This window comes from Triticum urartu, chromosome 7 (assembly GCF_003073215.2).
Source record: "Triticum urartu cultivar G1812 chromosome 7, Tu2.1, whole genome shotgun sequence".
NCBI lineage: Eukaryota > Viridiplantae > Streptophyta > Magnoliopsida > Poales > Poaceae > Triticum > Triticum urartu.
In genome coordinates, this window is record NC_053028.1 from 135572458 (window position 1) to 135597431 (window position 24974).

The 24974-nt window shown below is 46.1% G+C and overlaps 2 non-coding genes across 2 annotated transcripts; both read left to right on the plus strand.

Annotated features, from left to right (window-relative positions):
- The first annotated feature begins 22381 nt into the window (after positions 1 to 22381).
- TRNAW-CCA lies at positions 22382 to 22453 on the plus strand. Its single transcript has one exon. It is a non-coding gene; the product is annotated as a tRNA-Trp (tRNA).
- Positions 22454 to 22552: 99 nt separating this feature from the next.
- On the plus strand, positions 22553 to 22624 carry TRNAW-CCA. Its single transcript has one exon. It is a non-coding gene; the product is annotated as a tRNA-Trp (tRNA).
- The last annotated feature ends 2350 nt before the right edge of the window (positions 22625 to 24974 follow it).

The window sequence follows — 24974 nt, forward strand, 5'->3', positions numbered from 1 at the left end:
CAGCCCCAAACTTTAAGAAACGACAGCTTAGGTTTCTTGCCAAACCATAGTCCATACGGTGTCGTCTCAACGGATTTAGATGGTGCCCTATTTAACGTGAATGCAGCTATCTCTAATGCATACCCCCAAAACGATAGTGGTAGATGTTGGAAATATGCCCTAGAGGCAATAATAAAATGATTATTATATTTCCTTGTTCATGATAATTGTCTATTATTCATGCTATAATTGTATTATCCGGAAATCGTAATACATGTGTGAATACATAGACCACAATGTGTCCCTAGTGAGCCTCTAGTTGACTAGCTCGTTGATCAACAGATAGTCATGGTTTCCTGGCTATGGACATGGGGATGTCATTGATAACGGGATCACATCATTAGGAGAATGATGTGATGGACAAGACCCAATCCTAAGCTTAGCTCAAAGATCGTGTAGTTCGTTTGCTGTAGCTTTTCTGAATGTCAAGTATCATTTCCTTAGACCATGAGATTGTGCAACTCCCAGATACCGTAGGAGTGCCTTGGGTGTGCCAAACGTCACAACGTAACTGGGTGACTATAAAGGTACATTACAGGTATCTTCGAAAGTGTCTGTTGGGTTGGCACGAATCGAGACTGGGATTTGTCACTCCGTATGACGGAGAGGTATCTCTGGGCCCACTCGGTAATGCATCATCATAATGAGCTCAATGTGACCAAGGGGTTGGTCACGGGATCATGCATTACGGTACGAGTAAAGTGACTTGCCGGTAACGAGATTGAACAAGGTATTGGGATACCGACGATCGAGTCTCGGGCAAGTAACGTACCGATTGACAAAGGGAATTGAATACGGGATTGATTAAGTCCTCGACATCGTGGTTCATCCGATGAGATCATCGAGGAGCATGTGGGAGCCAACATGGGTATCCAGATCCCGCTGTTGGTTATTGACCGGAGAGGCGTCTCGGTCATGTCTGCGTGTCTCCCGAACCCGTAGGGTCTACACACTTAAGGTTCGGTGACGCTATGGTTGTAGAGATATTAGTATGCAGTAACCCGAAAGTTGTTCGGAGTCCTGGATGAGATCCCGGACGTCACGAGGAGTTCCAGAATGGTCCGGAGGTAAAGATTTATATATAGGAAGTCCAGTTTCGGCCAGCGGGAAGGTTTCGGGGGTTACCGGTATTGTACCGGGACCACCGGAAGGGTCCCGGGGGTCCAACGGATGGGGCCACCTATCCAGGAGGGCCCCATGGGCTGAAGTGGCGTGGGAACCAGCCCCTGATGGGCTGGTGCGCCCCACCCAAGGGCCCAAGGCGCCTAGGGTTGGAAACCCTAGGGGGTTGTTGCCCCCTCGAGGGGCATGCGCCCCCTGGTTGGAAACCCTAAGGGGGCCGTTGCCCCCAGGGGCCGCCGCCCCCCCCCTTTTAGATGGGATCTCCAAGGGGGCATGCGCCCCCCTAGCCCCTATATATAGTGGAAGGGAGGAAGGGCAGCCGGACCTTGCTCTTGGCGCCTCCCTCTTCCTCCGTAACACCTCTCCTCCCCGCTTGTGCTTGGCGAAGCCCTGCCGGGATCCTGCTGCATCCACCACCACGCCGTCGTGCTGCTGGATCTTCATCAACCTGTCCTTCCCCCTTGCTGGATCAAGAAGGAGGATACATTTTCCCAACCGTACGTGTGTTGAACGGAGGTGCTGTCCGTTCGGCACTTGGTCATCGGTGATTTGGATCACGGCGAGTACGACTCCATCATCCCCATTCACTTGAACACTTCCGCTCGCGATCTACAAGGGTATGTAGATGCACTCCTATTCCCCTCGTTGCTAGAATACTCCATAGATTGATCTTGGTGATGCGTAGAATTTTTAATTTTCTGCTACGTTCCCCAACAGTGGCATCATGAGCTAGGTCTATGCGTAGTTACTATGCACGAGTAGAACACAAAGTAGTTGTGGGCGTCGATATTGTCAATTTGCTTGCCGTTACTAGTCTTATCTTGATTCGGCGGCATCGTGGGATGAAGCGGCCCGGACCAACCTTACACGTACGCTTACGTGAGACCGGTTCCACCGACTGACATGCACTAGTTGCATAAGGTGGCTGGCGGGTGTCTGTCTCTCCCACTTTAGTCGGATCGGATTCGATGAACAGGGTCCTTATGAAGGGTAAATAGAAATTGGCAATTCACATTGTGGTTTTGGCATAGGTAAGAAACGTTCTTGCTAGAAACCTATAGCAGCCACGTAAAAACTTGCAACAACAATTAGAGGACGTCTAACTTGTTTTTGCAGCAAGTGTTTTGTGATGTGATATGGCCAAAGGTTGTGATGAATGATGAATGATATATGTGATGTATGAGATTGATCATGTTCTTGTAATAGGAATCACGACTTGCATGTCGATGAGTATGACAACCGGCAGGAGCCATAGGAGTTGTCTTTATTTATTTATGACCTGCGTGTCAATATAAACGTCATGTAATTACTTTACTTTATTGCTAAAGCGTTAGCCACAGTAGTAGAAGTAATAGATGACGAGACAACTTCAAGAAGACACAATGATGGAGATCATGGTGTCATGCCGGTGACAACGATGATCATGGAGCCCCGAAGATGGAGATCAAAGGAGCAAATGATATTGGCCATATCATGTCACTATTTGATTGCATGTGATGTTTATCATGTTTTACATCTTATTTGCTTAGAACAACGGTAGCTTAAATAAGATGATCCCTCGTAATAATTTCAAGAAAGTGTTCCCCCTAACTGTGCACCGTTGCGAAGGTTCGTTGTTTCGAAGCACCACGTGATGATCGGGTGTGATAGATTCTAACGTTCGAATACAACGGGTGTAAGACATATTTACACACGCAATACACTTAGGTTGACTTGACGAGCCTAGCATGTACAGACATGGCCTTGGAACACAGAAGACCGAAAGGTCGAGCATGAGTCGTATAGAAGATACGATCAACATGAAGATGTTCACCGATGTTGACTAGTCCGTCTCACGTGATGATCGGACACGACCTAGTTAACTCGGATCATGTTATACTTAGATGACTGGAGGGATGTCTATCTGAGTGGGAGTTCATTTAATAATTTGATTAGATGAACTTAATTATCATGAACTTAGTCTAAAATCTTTACAATATGTCTTGTAGATCAAATGGCCCATGTTGTCCTCAACTTCAACGCGTTCCTAGAGAAAACCAAGCTGAAAGACGATGGCAGCAACTATACAGACTGGGTCCAGAATCTGAGGATCATCCTCATAGCTGCCAAGAAAGATTATGTCCTAGAAGCACCGCTAGGTGACGCACCCGTCCCACAGAACCAAGACGTTATGAACGCTTGGCAGACACGTGCTGATGATTACTCCCTCGTTCAGTGCGGCATGCTTTACAGCTTAGAACCGGGGCTCCAAAAGCGTTTTGAGAGACACGGAGCATATGAGATGTTCAAAGAGCTGAAAATGGTTTTTCAAGCTCATGCCCGGGTCGAGAGATATGAAGTCTCCGACAAGTTCTTCAGCTGTAAGATGGAGGAAAATAGTTCTGTCAGTGTGCACATACTCAAAATGTCTGGGTTGCATAACCGCTTGACTCAGCTGGGAGTTAATCTCCCAGATGACGCGGTCATTGACAGAATCCTTCAGTCGCTTCCACCGAGCTACAAGAGCTTTGTGATGAACTTCAATATGCAGGGGATGGAAAAGACCATTCCTGAAGTATTTGCAATGCTGAAATCAGCAGAGGTAGAAGTAAAAAAGGAACATCAAGTGTTGATGGTGAATAAAACCACTAAGTTCAAGAAAGGCAAGGGTAAGAAGAACTTCAAGAAGGACGGCAAGGGAGTTGCCGCGCCCGGTAAGCAAGCTGCCGGGAAGAAGCCAAAGAATGGACCCAAGCCCGAGACTGAGTGTTTTTATTGCAAGGGAAGTGGTCACTGGAAGCGGAACTGCCCCAAATACTTAGCAGACAAGAAGGCCGGCATCACGAAAGGTATATGTGATATACATGTAATTGATGTGTACCTTACCAGTACTCGTAGTAGCTCCTGGGTATTTGATACCGGTGCGGTTGCTCACATTTTTAACTCAAAGTAGGAGCTGCGGAATAAAAGGAGACTGGCGAAGGACGAGGTGACGATGCGCATCGGGAATGGTTCCAAGGTCGATGTGGTCGCCGTCGGCACGCTACCTCTACATTTACCTACGGGATTAGTTTTAAACCTCAATAATTGTTATTTAGTGCCAGCTTTGAGCATGAACATTGTATCAGGATCTCGTTTAATACGAGATGGCTACTCATTTAAATCCGAGAATAATGGTTGTTCTATTTATATGAGAGATATGTTTTATGGTCATGCTCCGATGGTGAATGGTTCATTCTTAATGAATCTCGAGCGTAATGCTACACATATTCATAGTGTGACTACCAAAAGATGTAAGGTTGATAATGATAGTCCCACATACTTGTGGCACTGCCGCCTTGGTCACATAGGTGTCAAACGCATGAAGAAGCTCCATGCAGATGGACTTTTAGAGTCTCTTGATTACGAATCATTTGACACGTGCGAACCATGCCTCATGGGTAAGATGACCAAGACTCCGTTCTCAGGAACAATGGAGTGAGCAACCAACTTATTGGAAATCATACATACTGATGTGTGCGGTCCAATGAGTGTTGAGGCTCGCGGTGGCTATCGTTATGTTCTCACCCTCACTGATGACTTGAGTAGATATGGGTATGTCTACTTAATGAAACATAAGTCCAAGACCTTTGAAAAGTTCAAGGAATTTCAGAGTGAGGTTGAGAATCAACGTGACAGGAAAATCAAGTTCTTGCGATCAGATCGTGGGGGAGAATACTCGAGTCACGAATTTGGCACACACTTAAGAAAATGTGGAATAGTTTCACAACTCACGCCGCCTGGAACACCTCAGCGTAATGGTGTGCCTGAACGTCGTAATCGCACTCTATTAGATATGGTGCGATCTATGATGTCTCTTACCGATTTACCGCTATCATTTTGGGGGTATGCTTTAGAGACTGCCGCATTCAATTTAAATAGGGCTCCATCGAAATCCGTTGAGACGACACCGTATGAATTATGGTTTGGGAAGAAACCTAAGCTGTCGTTTCTAAAAGTTTGGGGATGCGATGCTTATGTCAAGAAACTTCAACCTGAAAAGCTCGAACCCAAGTCGGAAAAATGCGTCTTCATAGGATACCCTAAGGAAACCATTGGGTATACCTTCTACCTCAGATCCAAAGGCAAGATCTTCGTTGCCAAGAATGGATCCTTTCTAGAGAAGGAGTTTCTCTCAAAAGAAGTAAGTGGGAGGAAAGTAGAGCTTGATGAAGTACTGCCTCTTGAAGTAGAGAGTAGCGCAGCTCAGGAAAATGTTCCTGTGGTGCCTGCACCGATTAGAGAGGAAGTTAATGATGATGATCAAGATACTTCGGATCAAGCTCCTACTGAACTTCGTAGGTCCACAAGGACACATTCCGCACCAGAGTGGTACGGCAACCCTGTCTTGGAAATCATGTTGTTAGACAACGGTGAACCTTCGAACTATGAAGAAGCGATGGCGGGCCCAGATTCCGACAAATGGCTAGAAGCCATGAAATCCGAGATAGAATCCATGTATGAAAACAAAGTATGGACTTTGACTGACTTGCCCGAAGATCGGCGAGCCATAGAAAATAAATGGATCTTTAAGAAGAAGACAGACACGGATGGTAATGTGACCATCTATAAGGCTCGACTTGTCACTAAGGGTTATCGACAAGTTCAAGGGGTTGACTACGATGAGACTTTCTCACCCGTAGCGAAGCTGAAGTCTGTCCGAATCATGTTAGCAATTGCCGCATTCTATAATTATGAGATATGGCAAATGGACGTCAAAACGGCATTCCTTAACGGCTTTCTTAAGGAAGAATTGTATATGATGCAGCCGGAAGGTTTTGTCGATCCTAAGAATGCTAACAAGGTGTGCAAGCTCCAGCGCTCAATCTATGGGCTGGTGCAAGCATCTCAGAGTTGGAACATTCGCTTTGATGAGATGATCAAAGCGTTTGGGTTTATGCAGACTTATGGAGAAGCCTGCGTTTACAAGAAAGTGAGTGGGAGCTCTGTAGCATTTCTCATATTATTTGTGGATGACATACTGTTGATGGGAAATGATATAGAATTCTTGGAAAGCATAAAGGCCTATTTGAACAAGTGTTTTTCAATGAAGGACCTTGGAGAAGCTGCTTATATATTAGGCATCAAGATCTATAGAGATAGATCGAGACGCCTCATCGGTCTTTCACAAAGTACGTACCTTGACAAGATATTGAAGAAGTTCAATATGGATCAGTCCAAGAAGGGGTTCTTGCCTGTATTGCAAGGTGTGCGATTGAGCACGGCTCAATGCCCGACCACGGCAGAAGATATAGAAGAGATGAGTGTCATCCCCTATGCCTCAGCCATAGGGTCTATTATGTATGCCATGCTGTGTACCAGACCTGATGTAAACCTTGCCGTAAGTTTGGTAGGTAGGTACCAAATTAATCCTGGCAAGGAACACTGTACAGCGGTCGAAAACATCCTGAAGTACCTGAAAAGGACCAAGGATATGTTTCTCGTTTATGGAGGTGGCGAAGAGCTCGTCATAAAGGGTTACGTCGACGCTAGCTTCGACACAGATCTGGATGACTCTAAGTCACAAACCGGATACGTGTATATTTTGAATGGCGGGGCAGTAAGCTGGTGCAGTTGCAAGCAAAGCGTCGTGGCGGGATCTACATGTGAAGCAGAATACATGGCAGCCTCGGAGGCAGCACAAGAAGCAACCTGGGTGAAGGAGTTCATCACCGACCTAGGAGTCATACCCAATGCGTAGGGGCCGATGACTCTCTTCTGTGACAACATTGGAGCTATTGCCCTTGCCAAGGAGCCCAGGTTTCACAGGAAGACCAGGCATATCAAGCGTCGCTTCAACTCCATTCGTGAAAGTGTTCAAAATGGAGACATATAAATTTGTAAAGTACATACGGACCTGAATGTAGTAGATCCGTTGACAAAACTTCTCCCTAGAGCAAAACATGATCAACACCAGAATTCCATGGGTGTTCGATTCATCACAATGTAACTAGATGATTGACTCTAGTGCAAGTGGGAGACTGTTGGAAATATGCCCTAGAGGCAATAATAAAATGATTATTATATTTCCTTGTTCATGATAATTGTCTATTATTCATGCTATAATTGTATTATCCGGAAATCATAATACATGTGTGAATACATAGACCACAATGTGCCCCTAGTGAGCCTCTAGTTGACTAGCTCGTTGATCAACAGATAGTCATGGTTTCCTGGCTATGGACATGGGGATGTCATTGATAACGGGATCACATCATTAGGAGAATGATGTGATGGACAAGACCCAATCCTAAGCTTAGCTCAAAGATCGTGTAGTTCGTTTGGTGTAGCTTTTCTGAATGTCAAGTATCATTTCCTTAGACCATGAGATTGTGCAACTCCCGGATACCATAGGAGTGCCTTGAGTGTGCCAAACGTCACAACGTAACTGCGTGACTATAAAGGTACATTACATGTATCTCCGAAAGTGTCTGTTGGGTTGGCACGAATCAAGACTGGGATTTGTCACTCCGTATGACGGAGAGGTATCTCTGGGCCCACTCGGTAATGCATCATCATAATGAGCTCAATGTGACCAAGGGGTTGGTCACGGGATCATGCATTACGGTACGAGTAAAGTGACTTGCCGGTAACGAGATTGAACAAGGTATTGGGATACCGACGATCGAGTCTCGGGCAAGTAACGTACCGATTGACAAAGGGAATTGAATACGGGATTGATTAAGTCCTCGACATCGTGGTTCATCCGATGAGATCATCGAGGAGCATGTGGGAGCCAACATGGGTATCCAGATCCCGCTGTTGGTTATTGACCGGAGAGGCGTCTCGGTCATGTCTGCGTGTCTCCCGAACCCGTAGGGTCTACACACTTAAGGTTCGGTGACGCTATGGTTGTAGAGATATTAGTATGCAGTAACCCGAAAGTTGTTCGGAGTCCTGGATGAGATCCCGGACGTCACGAGGAGTTCCAGAATGGTCCGGAGGTAAAGATTTATATATAGGAAGTCCAGTTTCGGCCAGCGGGAAGGTTTCGGGGGTTACCGGTATTGTACCGGGACCACCGGAAGGGTCCCGGGGGTCCAACGGATGGGGCCACCTATCCAGGAGGGCCCCATGGGCTGAAGTGGCGTGGGAACCAGCCCCTGATGGGCTGGTGCGCCCCACCCAAGGGCCCAAGGCGCCTAGGGTTGGAAACCCTAGGGGGTTGTTGCCCCCTCGAGGGGCATGCGCCCCCTGGTTGGAAACCCTAAGGGGGCCGTTGCCCCCAGGGGCCGCCGCCCCCCCCTTTTAGATGGGATCTCCAAGGGGGCATGCGCCCCCCTAGCCCCTATATATAGTGGAAGGGAGGAAGGGCAGCCGGACCTTGCTCTTGGCGCCTCCCTCTTCCTCCGTAACACCTCTCCTCCCCGCTTGTGCTTGGCGAAGCCCTGCCGGGATCCTGCTGCATCCACCACCACGCCGTCGTGCTGCTGGATCTTCATCAACCTGTCCTTCCCCCTTGCTGGATCAAGAAGGAGGATACATTTTCCCAACCGTACGTGTGTTGAACATGGAGGTGCTGTCCGTTCGGCACTTGGTCATCGGTGATTTGGATCACGGCGCGTATGACTCCATCATCCCCGTTCACTTGAACGCTTCCGCTCGCGATCTACAAGGGTATGTAGATGCACTCCTATTCCCCTCGTTGCTAGAATACTCCATAGATTCATCTTGGTGATGCGTAGAATTTTTTTAATTTCCGCTACGATCCCCAACAGTAGATCGGTAAGAGACATCATAGATCGCACCATATCTAATAAAGTACAGTTATGACGTTCGGACACACCATTACACTGTGGTGTTCCAGGTGGCGTGAGTAGTGAAACTATTTCGCATTGTTTTCACTGAAGGCCAAACTCTTAACTCAAATATTTTACCTCTGCGATCATATTGTGGAAACTTTTATTTTCTTGTTACGATGATTCTCCAGTTCACTCTGAAATTCTTTGAACTTTTCAAATGTTTCAGACTTGTGTTTCATTAAGTAGATATACCCATATCTGCTCAAATCATCTGTGAAGGTCAGAAAATAACGATACTTGTCGTGAGCCTTAACACTCATCGGACCGCATACATCAGTATGCATTATTTCCAATAAGTCAGTTGCTCGCTCCATTGTTTCAGAGAATGGAGTCTTAGTCATCTTGCCCATGAGGCATGGTTCGCAAGCATCAAGTGATTCCAAAAGTCCATCATCATGGAGTTTCTTCATGCGCTTTACACCAATATGACCTAAACGGCAGTGCCACAAATAAGTTGCACTATCATTATTAACTTTGCATCTTTTGGTTTCAAGATTATGAATATGTGTATCACTACGATCGAGATCCAACGAACCATTTTCATTGGGTGTGTAACCATATAAGGTTTTATTCATGTAAACAGAACAACAATTTATTCTCTTACTTAAATGAATAACCGTATTGCAATAAACATGATCCAATCATATTCATGCTCAACGCAAACACTAAATAACATTTATTTTAGGTATAACACTAATCCCGAAAGTATAGGGAGTGTGTGATGATGATCATATCAATCTTGGAACCATTTCTAATGCACATCGTCACTTCACCCTTAACTAGTCTCTGTTCATTCTGCAACTCCCGTTTCGAGTTACTATTCTTAGCAACTGAACCAGTATCAAATACCGAGGGGTTGCTATAAATACTAGTAAAGTACATATCAATAACCTGTATATCAAATATACCCTTGTTCACTTTGCCATCTTTCTTATCCACTAGACATTCAGGGCATTTCCGCTTCCAATGACCAGTCCCGTTGCAGTAGAAGCACTTAGTCTCAGGCTTAGGTCCAGACTTGGGCTTCTTCACTTGAGCAGTAACTTGCTTGCCGTTCTTCTTGAAGTTCCCTTTCTTTCCCTTTCCCTTTTCTTGAAACTAGTGGTCTTGTTAATCATCAACACTTGATGCTCGTTCTTGATTTCTACCTTCATCAATTTCATCATCATGAAAAGCTCGGGAATCATTTACGTCATCCCTTGCATACTATAGTTCATCACGAAGTTCTACTAACTTGGTGATGGTGACTAGAGAATTCTGTCAATTGATAACCCACAAGTATAGGGGATCGCAACAGTTTTCGAGGGTAGAGTATTCAACCCAAATTTGTTGATTCGACACAAGGGGAGCCAAAGAATATTCTCAAGTATTAGCAGCTGAGTTTTCAATTCAACCACACCTGGAAACTTAGTATCTGCAGCAAAGTGTTTAGTAGGTAGCAAAGTAATGATAGTGGTGATAACGGTAACAAAGTAAAGACAGCAAAAGTAATGTTTTTGGTATTTTTGTAGTGATTGTAACAGTAGCAACGGAAAAGTAAATAAGCGTAAACCAGTATATTGGAAAACTCGTAGGCACCGCGGATCAATGATGGATAATTATGCCGGATGTGGTTCATCATGTAACAGTCATAACATAGGGTGACACAGAACTAGCTCCAGTTCATCAATAATGTAGGCATGTATTCCGAATAGTCATACGTGCTTATGGAAAAGAACTTGCATGACATCTTTTGTCCTACCCTCCCGGCAGCGGGGTCCTATTGGAAACTAAGGGATATTAAGGCCTCCTTTTAATAAGAGAACCGAACAAAGCATTAACACATCACATAGTGAATACATGAACTCCTCAAACTATGGTCATCACCGGGAGTGGTCCCGATTATTGTCACTTCGGGGTTGCCGGATCATAACACATAGAAGGTGACTATAGACTTGCAAGATAGGATCTAGAACTCACATATATTCATGAAAACATAATAGGTTCAGATCTGAAATCATGGCACTCGGGCCCTAATGACAAGCATTAAGCATAGCAAAGTCATAGCAACATCAATCTCAGAACATAGTGGATACTAGGGATCAAACCCTAACAAAAATAACTCGATTACATGATAAATCTCATCCAACCCATCACCGTCCAGCAAGCCTACGATGCAATTACTCATGCACGGCGGTGAGCATCGTGAAATTGGTGATGGAGGATGGTTGATGATGACGACGACGATGAATCCCCCTCTCCGGAGCCCCGAACGGACTCCAGATCAGCCCTCCCGAGAGAGATTAGGGCTTGGCGGCGGCTCCGTATCGTAAAACGCGATGAAACTTTCTCTCTGATTTTTTTTCTCCTCGAAAGCCAATATATGGAGTTGGAGTTGGCGTCGGAGGGCCACCAGGGGGCCCACGAGATAGGGGGGCGCGCCCGGGGGGAGGGGCGCGCCCCCCACCCTCATGGACAGGGTGTGGGCCCCCTGGTCTTCATCTTTGGCGAGGATTTTTTTATTATTTATTCTAAGATATTCCGTGGAGTTTCAGGTCATTCCGAGAACTTTTGTTTTCTGCACATAAAACAACACCATGGCAATTCTGCTGAAAACAGCGTCAGTCCGGGTTAGTTCCATTCAAATCATACAAGTTAGAGTCCAAAACAAGGGCAAAAGTGTTTGGAAAAGTAGATACGACGGAGACGTATCATCAATCACTATTTTATCTGGAAGATTAACTCCCACTTGATTCAAGCGATTGTAGTACCCAGATAATCTGAGCACATGCTCACTGCTTGAGCTATTCTCCTCCATCTTTTAGCTATAGAACTTGTTGGAGACTTCATATCTCTCAAGTCGGGTATTTGCTTGAAATATTAACTTCAACTCCTGGAACATCTTATATGACCCATGACGTTCAAAACGTCTTTGAAGTCCCGATTCTAAGTTGTTAAGCATGGTGCACTAAACTATCAAGTAGTCATCATATTGAGCTAGCCAAACGTTCATAACGTCTGCATTTGCTCCTGCAATAGGTCAGTCACCTAGCGGTGCATCAAGGACATAATTCTTCTGTGCAGCAATGAGGATAAACCTCAGATCACGGATCCAATCCGCATCATTGCTACTAACATTTTTCAACTTAGTTTTCTCTAGGAACATATAAAAATTAAACGGGGAGCAACATCGTGAGCTATTGATCTACAACATAGATATGCTAATACTACCAGGACTAAGTTCATGATAAATTTAAGTTCGATTAATCATATTACTTAAGAACTCCCACTTAGAAAGACATCCCTCTAATCTTCTAAGTGATCACGTGATCCAAATCAACTAAACCATAACCGATCATCACGTGAAATGGAGTAGCTTTCAATGGTGAACATCAATATGTTGATCATATCTACTATATGATTCACGCTCGACCTTTCAGTCTCAGTGTTCCGAGGCCATATCTGCATATGCCAGGCTCGTCAAGTTTAACCTGAGTATTCTGCGTGTGCAAAACTGGCTTGCACCCATTATAGATGGACGTAGAGCTTATCACACCCGATCATCACGTGGTGTCTGGGCACGACGAACTTTGGCAACGGTGCATACTCAGGGAGAACACTTTTATCTTGAAATTTAGTGAGAGATCATCTTATAATGCTATCATCAACCAAAGCAAAATAAGATGTATAAAAGATAAACATTACATGCAATCAAAATATGTGACATGATATGGCCATCATCATCTTGTGCCTTTGATCTCCATCTCCAAAGCATCATCATGATTTCCATCGTCACCGGCATGACACCATGATCTCCATCATCTTGATCTATATCAATGTGTCGTCACATGGTCGTCTTGCCAACTATTGCTATCGCATAGCGATAAAGTAAAGCAATTATTTGGCGCTTGCATCGTATGCAATAGAGAGATAACCATAAGGCTTTTGCCAGTTGCCGATAACTTCAACAAAACATGATCATCTCATACAACAACTTATATCTCATCACGTCTTGACCATATCACATCACAACATGCCCTGCAAAAACAAGTTAGACGTCCTCTACTTTGCAAATTTTACGTGGCTGCTACGGGCTTAGCAAGAACCGTTCTTACCTACGCATCAAAACAACAACGATAGTTTTCAAGTTGGTGCTGTTTTAACCTTCGCAAGGACCGGGCGTAGCCACACTCGGTTCAACTAAAGTTGGAGAAATTGACACCCGCCAGCCACCTGTGTGCAAAGCACGTCGGTAGAACCAGTCTCGCATAAGCGTATGTGTAATGTCGGTCCGGGCCGCTTCATCCAACAATACCGCCGAACCAAAGTATGACATGCTAGTAAGCAGTATGACTTATATCGCCCACAACTCACTTGTGTTCTACTCGTGCATATGACATCTACGCATAAAACCTGGGCTCGGATGCCACTGTTGGGGAACGTAGTAATTTCAAAAAAATTCCTATGCACACGCAAGATCATGGTGATGCACAGCAACGAGAGGGGAGAGTGTTGTCTACGTACCCTCGTAGACCAGAAGCGGAAGCGTTATAACAACGCGGTTGATGTAGTCGTACGTCTTCATGGCCCGACCGATCAAGCACCGAAACTATGGCACCTCCGAGTTTTTGCACACGTTCAGCTCGATGACGATCCCCGGATGAGTTCCGTCAGCACGACGGCGTGGTGACGATCTTGATGTTCTACCATCGCAGGGCTTTGCCTAAGCACCGCTACAATATTATCGAGGATTATGGTGGAGGGGGGCACCGCACACGGCTAAGAGATTAATGATCAGTTGTTGTGTCTCTGGGGTGCCCCCTGCCCTCGTATATAAAGGAGTGGAGGAGGGGGGCGGCCAAGGAGGGTGGCGCGCCCAAGGGGGGGAGTCCAACTCCCACGGGGAGTAGGACTCCCCCTTTTCCTATTAGGAGTAGGAGAGGGAAGGAAGAGGAAAGAGGGAGGAAGGAAAGGGGGGCTCCAAATTCGGATTGGGCTTGGGGGGGCACCCCCTCCCTTGCTCCTTTCCCCTCCTTTCCACTAAGGCCCAATAAGGCCCATATACCTCCCGGGGGGTTCGATAACCTCCCGGTGATCCGGTATTGTCCCAATCTTACCCCGAACCTTTCCGGTGTCCAAATATAGTCGTCCAATATATCGATCTTTATGTCTCGATCATTTTGAGACTCCTCGTCAAGTCCGTGATCACATCCAGGACTCCGAACAACCTTTGGTACATCAAAATATATAAACTCATAATGAAACTGTCATCGTAACGTTAAGCGTGCGGACCCTACGGGTTCGAGAACAATGTAGACATGACCGAGACACGTCTCTGGTCAATAACCAATAGCAGAACCTGGATGCTCATATTGGCTCCTACATATTCTACGAAGATCTTTATCGGTCAGACCGCATAACAACATACGTTGTTCCCTTTGTCATCGGTATGTTACTTGCCCGAGATTCGATCGTCCGTATCTCAATACCTAGTTCAATCTCATTACCGGAAAGTCTCTTTACTCGTTCCGTAATACATCATCTTGCAACTAACTTATTAGTTGCATTGCTTGCAAGGCTTAAGTGATGTGTATTGCCGAGAGGGCCCAGAGATACCTCTCCGACAATCGGAGCGACAAATCCTAATCTCGAAATACGCCAACCCAACATGTACCTTTGGAGACACCTGTAGAGCACCTTTATAATCACCCAGTTACGTTGTGACGTTTGGTAGCACATAAAGTGTTCCTCCGGTAAACGGGAGTTGCATAATCTCATAGTCATAGGAACATGTATAAGTCATGAAGAAAGCAATAGCAACATACTAAACGATCGGGTGCTAAGCTAATGAAATGGGTCATGTCAATCACATCATTCTCCTAATGATGTGATCCTGTTAATCAAATGACAACTCATGTCTATGGTTAGGAAACATAACCATCTTCGATTAACGAGCTAGTCAAGTAGAGGCATACTAGTGACACTTTGTTTGTCTATGTATTCACACAAGTATTACGTTTCCGGTTAATACAATTCTAGCATAAATAATAAACATTTATCATGATATAAGGAAATAAATAATAATTTTATTATTGCCTCTAGGGCATATTTCCTTCAAACCCTACCACCTCTCTCAACCACCGTCGCCGGCGACGCCACCCGAGGAAGAAGGGGGAGCTTCGGGTGACTCTCAAGTCGATAATGAGAAAGAAAGGTGGAGGGGAAAGTGGTTATGCATGTAGAGAATGATTTGGTGCATCGATAATAATTGATCGTGCACTAGGCACATATATATAGGTACAAGGGGTGCGATCGATATCTTGTCTCCTAAGATACACATACATACAGAGGGAGACAGACACTACAGGTATTGCATACGAAACCCAGACCTACGTACATGTATGCATGTTCAACACCCCCCCCCCCCGTAGTCGAAGCATCGCCCAAGGTGGGTAGTCCCTTTGTCATAACATCGGCGAACTGCTGATCGGTGGGCACATGTAGAACGCAAACACGACCAAGGGCGACGTTCTCCCTGACGAAGTGAATGTCGAGCTCAATATGCTTCGTCCGTCGGTGATGGACAGGGTTGGCAGTGAGGTACACCGCGGAGACGTTGTCACAGTAGACAAGTGTCGCCTTGGTAACCTCACATAGCAACTCCTGAAGTAGCTGTCGTAGCCAAGAGCACTTCGCGACGACGTTGGCCACAACCCTGTACTCAGCCTCGGCGCTCGATCATGAGACCGTGGGTTGTCGTTTAGACGACCACGAAATCATAGAGGGCCCGAGGTAGATGTAGTAGCCGGAAGTGGAGCGTCGAGTGTCGGGACACCCAGCGCAGTCGGTGTCGGAGTAGGCGACAAGGCTGGTGTCAGGTGATGCCGTCAGGGTGAGACCCATAGCTGTGGTGTCGTGTATGTATCGGAGAATACGTTTCACCAGAGCCCAATGAGTGTCACTAGGAGCATGCATGTGAAGGCACACCTACTGGACAGCGTACTGAATGTCCGGACGCGTCAGCGTGAGGTACTGAAGAGCACCGACGATGGAGCGGTAGAAGGGAGCGTCAGACGCTGGAGAACCCTCGACGACAGACACCTTAGCCTTCGTGTCAACGGCGTAGGAGCAGGCTTGCAGTTAAGCATGCTGGCTCACTCTAGAAGCTCGTAGGCATACTTCTGCTGATGCAGGAAGAAGCCAGTGGCCCGACGAACAACCTCGATGCCGAGGAAGTAGTGGAGAGCCCCCAAGTCCTTGAGGGCGAACTCGGTGCCGAGGCGAGCTGTGATCTGTTGAAGCAGCGCTGGCGAGGACGCAGCCAGGATGATGTCGTCGACGTAGAGGAGGAGGTACGCGGTGGCGGTGCCCTGGTGATAAACAAATAGGAAGACATCGGACCGTGTGGACCGGGAACCCCTGCTACTAAAGGAAGGCCGCGATTCGCTGGTACCAGGCCCGAGGCGCCTGCTTCAACGCGTAGAGAGAACGGGAGAGCAAGCACACATGGTCTGGATGATCGATGTCGACGAAACCAGTAGGCTACTGACAGGACACCTGCTCATTGAGGTGGTCATGCAGAAAAGCATTGGACACGTCGAGCTAGTGAACGGGCCAGGCGTGAGAGACAGCGAGTTGGAGAACAACGCGAATCATGCCCAGTTTGACAAACAGGGCGAAGGTGTCGATGAAGTCCACACCGGCGCGCTGGCGAAAGCCGCACACGACCCAATGCGCCTTGTAGCGCTCAAGGGAACCGTCGGGGCAAGTCTTGTGGCGGAAGACCCACTTGCCAGTGATGACGTTGGCACGGGGAGGCCGCGAGACAAGCTGCCACGTACGGTTGCGCCGCAGGGCGTCGAACTCCTCACGCATGGCAGCAAGCCAGTTCGGATCCCGAAGGGCTATGCGAACAGAGGTGGGGAGTGGGGACGGGGTCGAGGTGGACGCGGCACACGTGTACTCGCCGAAGGTGTAGCGCGTGCTAGGACGAAACGTCCCAGTCCGAGCCCGAGTGACCACACCAGTGAGAGGTGTGGTGGCAGCCGGGGGAGCGGAGAGGGGGACCGACGATGATGAGCTCGAGCCGGTCTCCAGAGCGACTGAAGGGGCCGGGGCGTTGGGGGCGGCCGGTGGGGCCGCGGCGCCAGGGGAAGCCGAGGGGGCAGCCAAGGGGGCGCCATGGGCCGTGGCGGCGGGGACGGCCGAGGGGGCCGCGACGACGGGGGCCGCCGCCGCCAGGAGCGCGGGCAGGCACCAAGCCCGATGCACGGCGGGGCGATTCGCTAGAGGTGGAGGCAGGGGCGAACCGCGCCGCGGGGGATGCCGAGGGTGATGGTACCTGCTGAATCGGGAACACCACCTCATCAAAGTACACGTGCCGCGAGGTGAAAACGCGGTGGGACACTGGATCATAGCACCGGTAACCTTTGGTGTTGGGAGGATAACCAAGGAAGATGCAAGGAAGCGACCGGGGAGCGAGTTTGTGAGGTGCAGTGGACGCGGTGCTAGGATAACAGAGACACCCGAAAATGCGAAGACCGTCATAAGATGGAACCGCACCGAAGAGGAGCTGGTGAGGAGTGTAGTTCCAACGTGGACGACACGGGCGAATGTTTATGAGGAGGCTGGCGGTCGCGAGCGCGTCCGGCCAGAACCAAGGAGACACGTAGGAGTGGAAGAGCAACGTGCGGACACAGACATTAAGAGTGCGAATGACGCACTTGGCGCGACCATTCTGCTGTGGCGTGTAGGGGCAAGTGAGGCGAAAGATGGTGACGTGCGACGCAAGAAGATTGAGGACGGCGACATTGTCAAACTCCTTTCCGTTGTCAGTTTGCAAGACAAGAATATGACGACTGAACTGTGTGGTGACATATGAATAAAAAGCTGTGAGTGTGGCAAAAGCGTCGAACTTGCGACGGAGAGGAAATGTCCACACATAATGAGAGAAATTATCCAATATCACCAAATAGTATAAATAATCCGTGTTGCTCGCAACTGGGGACGTCCAAACATCACTATGCAATAACTGAAACGAAAAAGTGGAAATGTTTGTAGACTCGCTAAAGGGAAGATGAACGTGCTTGCCAAGGCGGCAAGCCTCACAAGAGTGGTCGTCAACCTTATTACATGAGAAAGAAAAACTTTGAAAAATTTGACGCATAACGGTGGAGTTGGGATGGCCGAGGCGGACGTGCCAAAGATCGACACTAGCAGCGAAGATGGCGGGACGACGGGTGATGCGTACGCGGGGCGGCTTGGCAGCTGGCGAGGCAAGCGACGTAGTGGGCGTGCAGGATCGGGGCGAGCGGCGTAGCGGGAAGCGGCGGGCTGGCGCACGGCGCGGGTAGCAAGGCGGGATGGGGTAGCGAGGCGGGCTGGCGCACAGACGGGTTAGCGAGGCCGAGATCGAGCTGGCGGCTAGCGGGAGCGGACGGGCGCGGCGTGGGAGGGGATGCGCTGCGCGGGGCGGCGGCGGCTAGGGTTAGGCAGAAGCGGGAGAGGATCAATTTGCGATAGATACCATGTAGAGAATGATTTGGTGCATCGATAATAATTAATCGTGCATTAAGCGCGCGCGCACACACATATATATATATATATCGGGTGAAGAATAACTTATTCTGCACCTTGGGTGATGAATAGTAACACTATATATATATATATATATAGGTATAAGGGGTGCGATCAGTATCTTGTCTCTTTAAATACACGTACATACAAAAAGAAATAGACACTACAGATACTGCATACAAAACTTAGACGTACGCACGTGTACACATGTAACAATGCATATGCTTGCTGGGATTGCCTAATCAGCGGGCTACTATGCGCCTCGGGCCACACAGAGTGTGTGTTTTTCTTTTTCTTTTTTGACAACTCGGACCACACAGAGTAAAAAGACGACGCAGCCCCCGGGAGCTGCAATCCGACCTGGCAACCGGCGTTCCCACCCCCCATGTGCAGGATGATCACCCAATTATTGACGACAGCTCCAGATTAATCTACGGAAAGCAAGCGCCAGTGGCCAACGCCCTTCGGTGCAAGTTTTTAACCCGAGACCGGCTCGATCGATCCTTTTGAGTTCTGCGGGTGTTAGTTTTGTCCTGCCATGCGGCGTGTTTTGTTGAGTGGACGGAAAATGGGAGAATCCCCGATCCACGGGGAAAAGCCGAAAAGGGAGAGATTGGGTGAGGATTGACGGTGAAGCCACCGCGTTTTTCCTGCTCTCTCACGACGGCAGGACGTCGACGGCGCAGCGGCCGGTGGCGACGTTGTTTCTTCGGCCGAATGCGACGGCGCAACCGCTTAAACTGCCAGTGCATGCATGGCTAGCTTATCAGCTGCGCGTACTTAACGGATTGATTATTTGTGGATGGACTTGATTGTGTGTGTTTATGAGGGCATGCATATGTCGGTTCGGCGTTTGACTCCGCGCCGTGCGACGGCCGCCAACTTCGGCAGTCCAGCCGATAGAGGGTGACGGATTTTAAATTTCACGGGGTACTAGTACATTGAGTGTAGTACTAGCAGCATTTTGCTCCATAATCCATTTTTGAGTCCAGCTCATCTGCATCCATCCTACTTTTTTTTTGCGGAAAAAAAATCAAAACAAATATTAATTTTAAAAAAATATTTTTTTCATGGTAGATAAATTGATGCATGAGATCCGCTTCAATTTTCAAATCATTTAAACATTTGAGTAGCTCTTGGTAAAAAAGACAAATTTGGAGTCTGTAAAAATGTTTATTGTTCAGACCCGATTTGTCTTTTTTGCTGAAAACTATTCAGATGTCCAAATGATCTGAAAATTAAAGCGGACCTCATGCAATAAATTTTCTACTCTGTAAAAAGAAAGTAATTCTTAACCGGATGCAGATGAGTCTGAACACCGAAATGCCGCACTTCATTTTTCTTTTGAGTTGTACTAGCAGCATCTTTAGGTGCACACTAGAAGTAGAGGGACTAGACTCCTCGAGACCTCTAGATTTTCTTTTTGAAATGGTTGTGTGTGTGTGTGTGTGGGGGGGGGGGGGGGGGGGGGGGGGGTGTTACAGATTGCGAGAAGAGAGGAATTCGCGCTACCAACCGGTGCATCCTCATAGTGTCTTATTTAATTAAATTGGAACGCTTTCTTGTTCATAGCATCCCAAATCTTCCACAAAATGAGGAGCAGCATGAAGGGCCGAACCGTGACGGCCAGTGCCGACGGAAGAGTACTGGATGTCTGGATACGAGGTCCACAAATTAAATATACTAATGCTTGATCAACAAAAATACTCCAAATTTATTCCAAAGCTTGATCAACAAAAATTCTCCAAATCTATTCCGCAGCTTGCTCAACAAAAATATGCTAAATCGGCTTGTGATTGTTGGCACCAAGCGAGAGCTCCTGCAGAAGCAGCACTGAATCCTAAGAAATTTTGGTGTAGGAAAACAATATAATGAACTATTTTATGGTCACACTCTGCGCGGTTTCTACAAAAAATGATAGTATAAATTAAGATCCATAATGTTCTAGCATAAATTAAAATCCTTTTGACCCAATAATGTCTACCTACGGAAAGCAAGATTTGCTAGCTTAAATTAACTATGGGTTGAGTTTGTTTCCCCTAGTCAGGTTTATAAGTTTTGATCCGGATTCCCTGGAAGAAATTGGAAGAAAGCCATAGTGAAATGGTTGAACCACATTTAAAAGAAAGACAAATTTAAAAAGTTTGAGTGAGTTTATCAAGAGAAAAAAAATAAACAATAACTCTAGATAGTTATACTGAAGTATATATTCTATTGTATAATTTATTCGTGTTAACTCAATTAAATTTTAAAAGAATTGAATTAATAATACATGTGAATTGTGCCTTGTAAATCCGGGTGAGGGGATCATCTGCGATGCATAAACATGACACTCATTGACTGCATGAGCTAGTCTGGGTTTATTGAGCCCCTCGAATTCTGGGTCAAATTTTGACCATCTATAAAACTAACAAAATATAAATTATATGATAAAAAATATTGTTGGGTTTGTATTTGGAAGAGCTTCCTCATAGTATAATTTTTGTGACATATAGTTTGCATTTTATTAGTTGAATTTATGGTCAAAGTTTAGCCCGAAAGAAAAAGGAACCTAGTAAACCTGGACGGAGGTAATTGTATCTAGCTAGTTCATCACAGACTCCAAGTCTTCCTTGCGCGTGACGGCGAGAGATCAATTCGAGCTTCTTGTGATGCAACACTGGAGTATGTGCTAAGCTAGTTTGTTAAGAGGTTAGCAATATGTACCGTCCCCTTTTCAGACCAATTGACATATATCGGACTCGTGGAAGTTCCATGATGGGACATTTTGTTTCTCAACAAATAGAAGAACTTTGCATACGAGAGTCATCACATCCCCGTCGTCGGAGTATAGGGCCTTATTCGGTTTGGAGAAAACCAAAATGTAGGAATTAGTAGTAGTATAAGAATTTGATAGAATGACACTTGTCATTCTAAGGAATTGTCTTGCCTCGTTCCTATGCATAAAATGAGCTTTGACTGGATGTGTAGATTCCTCCAAAAATAGAGGAAATGAATAATATTCCTATGAAATTCCTGTATGCGTTTCCTACAAACCAAATGCATCTATAGGAAATTTTTCTATAAAATCCTTATTCCTACGTTTTTTCTATAGAAATCCTTCAAATCGAATGAGGCCCAGGTGCCATACCGAAGAATTGACATGCTGACTAGCAGTAACATCACCCGCTTCGGCCTGGGACATCCTTTGCTCCGCACGCACGCATCTGAACCGAGAGAACCCCTGCCCCAAAACATTCCGCTGACACGAGATCGATCATCTCCTTGCGAGAGCATCAATAGTGAGTATCATGCACTCCAGGTCATCTCTTCTCGCGTGCCTGTCTGTTAAACGTGGCCAAACTGTACGCCGCTCCAGGATCCAGCAGTGGCCGCTGATTGATGCCGCCTGCTGCTGCTGCTCTGGTCTTTTCTCCCTGTGATGAGCAAGTAGAGTAGAGTAGCATCTGTGTGCATGTGGTGTGGGGGCCTCGCGGCTCCGGCGGCCACCGCACCAACCTCGTGGAACGTGCAGGTACAGCTGACGGTGACAGCCGCAGCAGCGCCGAATAGAATCTTCCGCCCGCGTGCTGCCTGCGCTGCGCATGCAGCTTTTGCAATTCATGATGGATGTCTCCAACCGCCAGAGGCCAGCAGTAAGCGCATTTTACTGGTGCCGAAGTACATGGGCTGTGTGCTAACAGCAGCGGTACGCTAAATGATGGCCCATGCCAGCGAAGGTATGATATCCTACTTGTAGTGGGCCGTATTAGGACAGATTGGAGCCACGAAGGGGGCCCATGGAGTCCTCCCCCAGACTGACGCTCCTGCTGATAAATACGTAAGTTTGTAGTAGATAGCACATCGGATCCTTGGCGCAATGGTAGCGCGTCTGACTCCAGATCAGAAGGTTGCGTGTTCGATTCACGTAGGGTTCAAAATCCCGAACAAATATCCGATTCTTTTTTTCTTTTTGTATTATAATTTAAATCCTAGACTATGTGTTAAAAATGTTAATTATAGCAACACATTACATCGGATCCTTGGCGCAATGGTAGCGCGTTTGACTCCAGATCAGAAGGTTGCGTGTTCGATTCATGTAGGGTTCAAAATCCCGAACAAATATCTGTTTTTTTATTTTCTTTTATTGCAGTATAATTTTTGATGTCTGTTTCCTCCCTCCGGGCCTCGTCATCTTGTTTGTCGCTTCCAAGTCTGGGCTGCACCCGTGACCCTCCCCCACCTCCACTTTCCTGGGCCTGGGCGTTGTGTTTGTGGGCTTAGTTGTTTGTTTATTGTTTTTTGTAAATAATTTGTTTGTTGTAAATAAAAGGATTGGGAACAGATGTTGGCCTTGTGCCAGTTTAGGTCTGTCCACTTTTTTTGTCAAACAAGCTTGCCAAAAAAAGACAAGGGAAAAGTAGGCGTTCTTTTTCTTGCTCTTCCTTTATGCAAACATTCTGGGGTTGTTCCCATCTGAGCCCTTGACCTATGATAATCAAGCAAAGACAAAGTTAAAATTAGTAACTCATCTCTATCAAACAAAAAAGTACTTGGCCTGATAACACAGTACTTATAAAAAACGATGGCATGGTAGGTGAAAGATGTTAATTGAAATTAAAAAGAATTTACCTTTCTGCTTTGCTCCTTCAAAACATTCCTCCTCTGTTTCCTTTCATCACTCTTTTGCAGCTGCATAAAAAAAGAAAAAAATAGTCTCTTATAGAACAGATTATATTCAAACAATATTGAACTTATGATAACAAAAATGAGGCACGAAAACATGAAAAAGATTGCTGCGGTGAAAAATGATTTACCATTTTTCTGATACCATCAAGCAACCTGCTACCTGATGCATATGGTTTTTTTAAATCAATGTTAGAGGCCTGAACTTTAGAAACATTGCCATGAAAAGTTTGGTCCAGGTCTTCATTGATATTGTTGCTCTCTGAATTTTGATGGTTGGTATCTCTGCTTACATCCCCCTATAAAAAGAAACAAGAATAGATAAACAAGAATTTTGAAGGATAGTCAAGTATCAACTGAGCACAAATAAATTGTTGTACTCTCAGTGCGCAAAACTCTATTTGTATCGATAGCTTAAACTACCCAGCCTAATCTAGTCTCATCTCAGGGCTATTTTCATTATCCAGCCATAATGCAACCTCTTGTGCATGTAAAAGAAACAAACAAAAAAATTAAGCATAAGTGGATATTAGGAAAAACAATCTGGATTTGTTAAGCGAAAAGTGTGGCTACCAAAAACAAAAGTGGCCAACTGAAGAGCGACGTCAAGCGAAAAAGCGCGAGGTCACTGGCAAAAACAAGACAAAAAAGCCCATGTCGCATAAAAGTATGTGGTGGTGTGGCTGATTCCACTGACTGCCCCCAGCATTCTTACCAAGTGGAGTTGATAGAAAAAATTGTTACAGATATCAAACTGATACATGTCCCTTAAAATCTTAAGATGGCCAACCAAATAAAAGGGACCATGCAAAAAACACTGATGATGAACACCAAAAAAGAAACTGGAGCATACAAAAAAAATGCTTGTTCGTGGAAAGTCCACCAACAGTAGTTCACAAGCCTGAAACTAGCATGTAGCCACAAAACCAAAGAATTATTCAAGCTCCACCGACATTAGTGCACCATGTGGAGAATAACGACGCAGCTTGGCAAGCATCGCTAACTAATGGAAGAACGCCCCCAACTGGGCAAACCTGTTGCTGGCAAAAACGTTTTGATCACAGGATATAGCAAAAGAAAAAAATTAAACTCTCTGTCTCCTTCGAGTAAGCGCTTGATTTCACCGATCAAAGCCGCCACAGGTGACATATTAGTACGATCTCTTGTATCATTGCCGTTGTAAAAAGCTGAATCGTATTGTGACAAGCACATACATAATTAGACAAACAACAAGCAGTTGTCCAAAAAGACTGAAGCATGTCTTGTAGGAGGAACCAGCCAATGAAAAAAAGTAATACATGTCTAGAATCAGAAATGAAAACAAGAAGAAAAAGTATATAGAATCCCCTAGAATAGGAATTGTGTGGCTGCCAGGGTTGCATGTCTGAATCACAACAAAATTCATTCTGGAAAAACAAAAGCGTGTGACTGACCACTGAGAATTTCAAACTGAAACCAAACAAAACCTACAGAAAGCCATTTCAGACCAGGGGGGACTTACAGCGTCAATCAAGCAAAAAATCAACCTTAGATGAACACGAAAATCAGTATGAATAAACAAAATCAGTCTGTAAATGTAACCGGGGACCCTCGAAAAATACACATACTCCTAGTTGCGAGTCGATGGTCTACATGCAACTGGGGACTCTTGAAAAACACACACACACCCTTAGTCGCAAGTCGGTGGTTGGCTTTTAACTAGGGGCCACGATAAAACACACACATCCTAGTTGCGAGTCAATGGTTGACATGCAACTGGAGACCATTGACAAA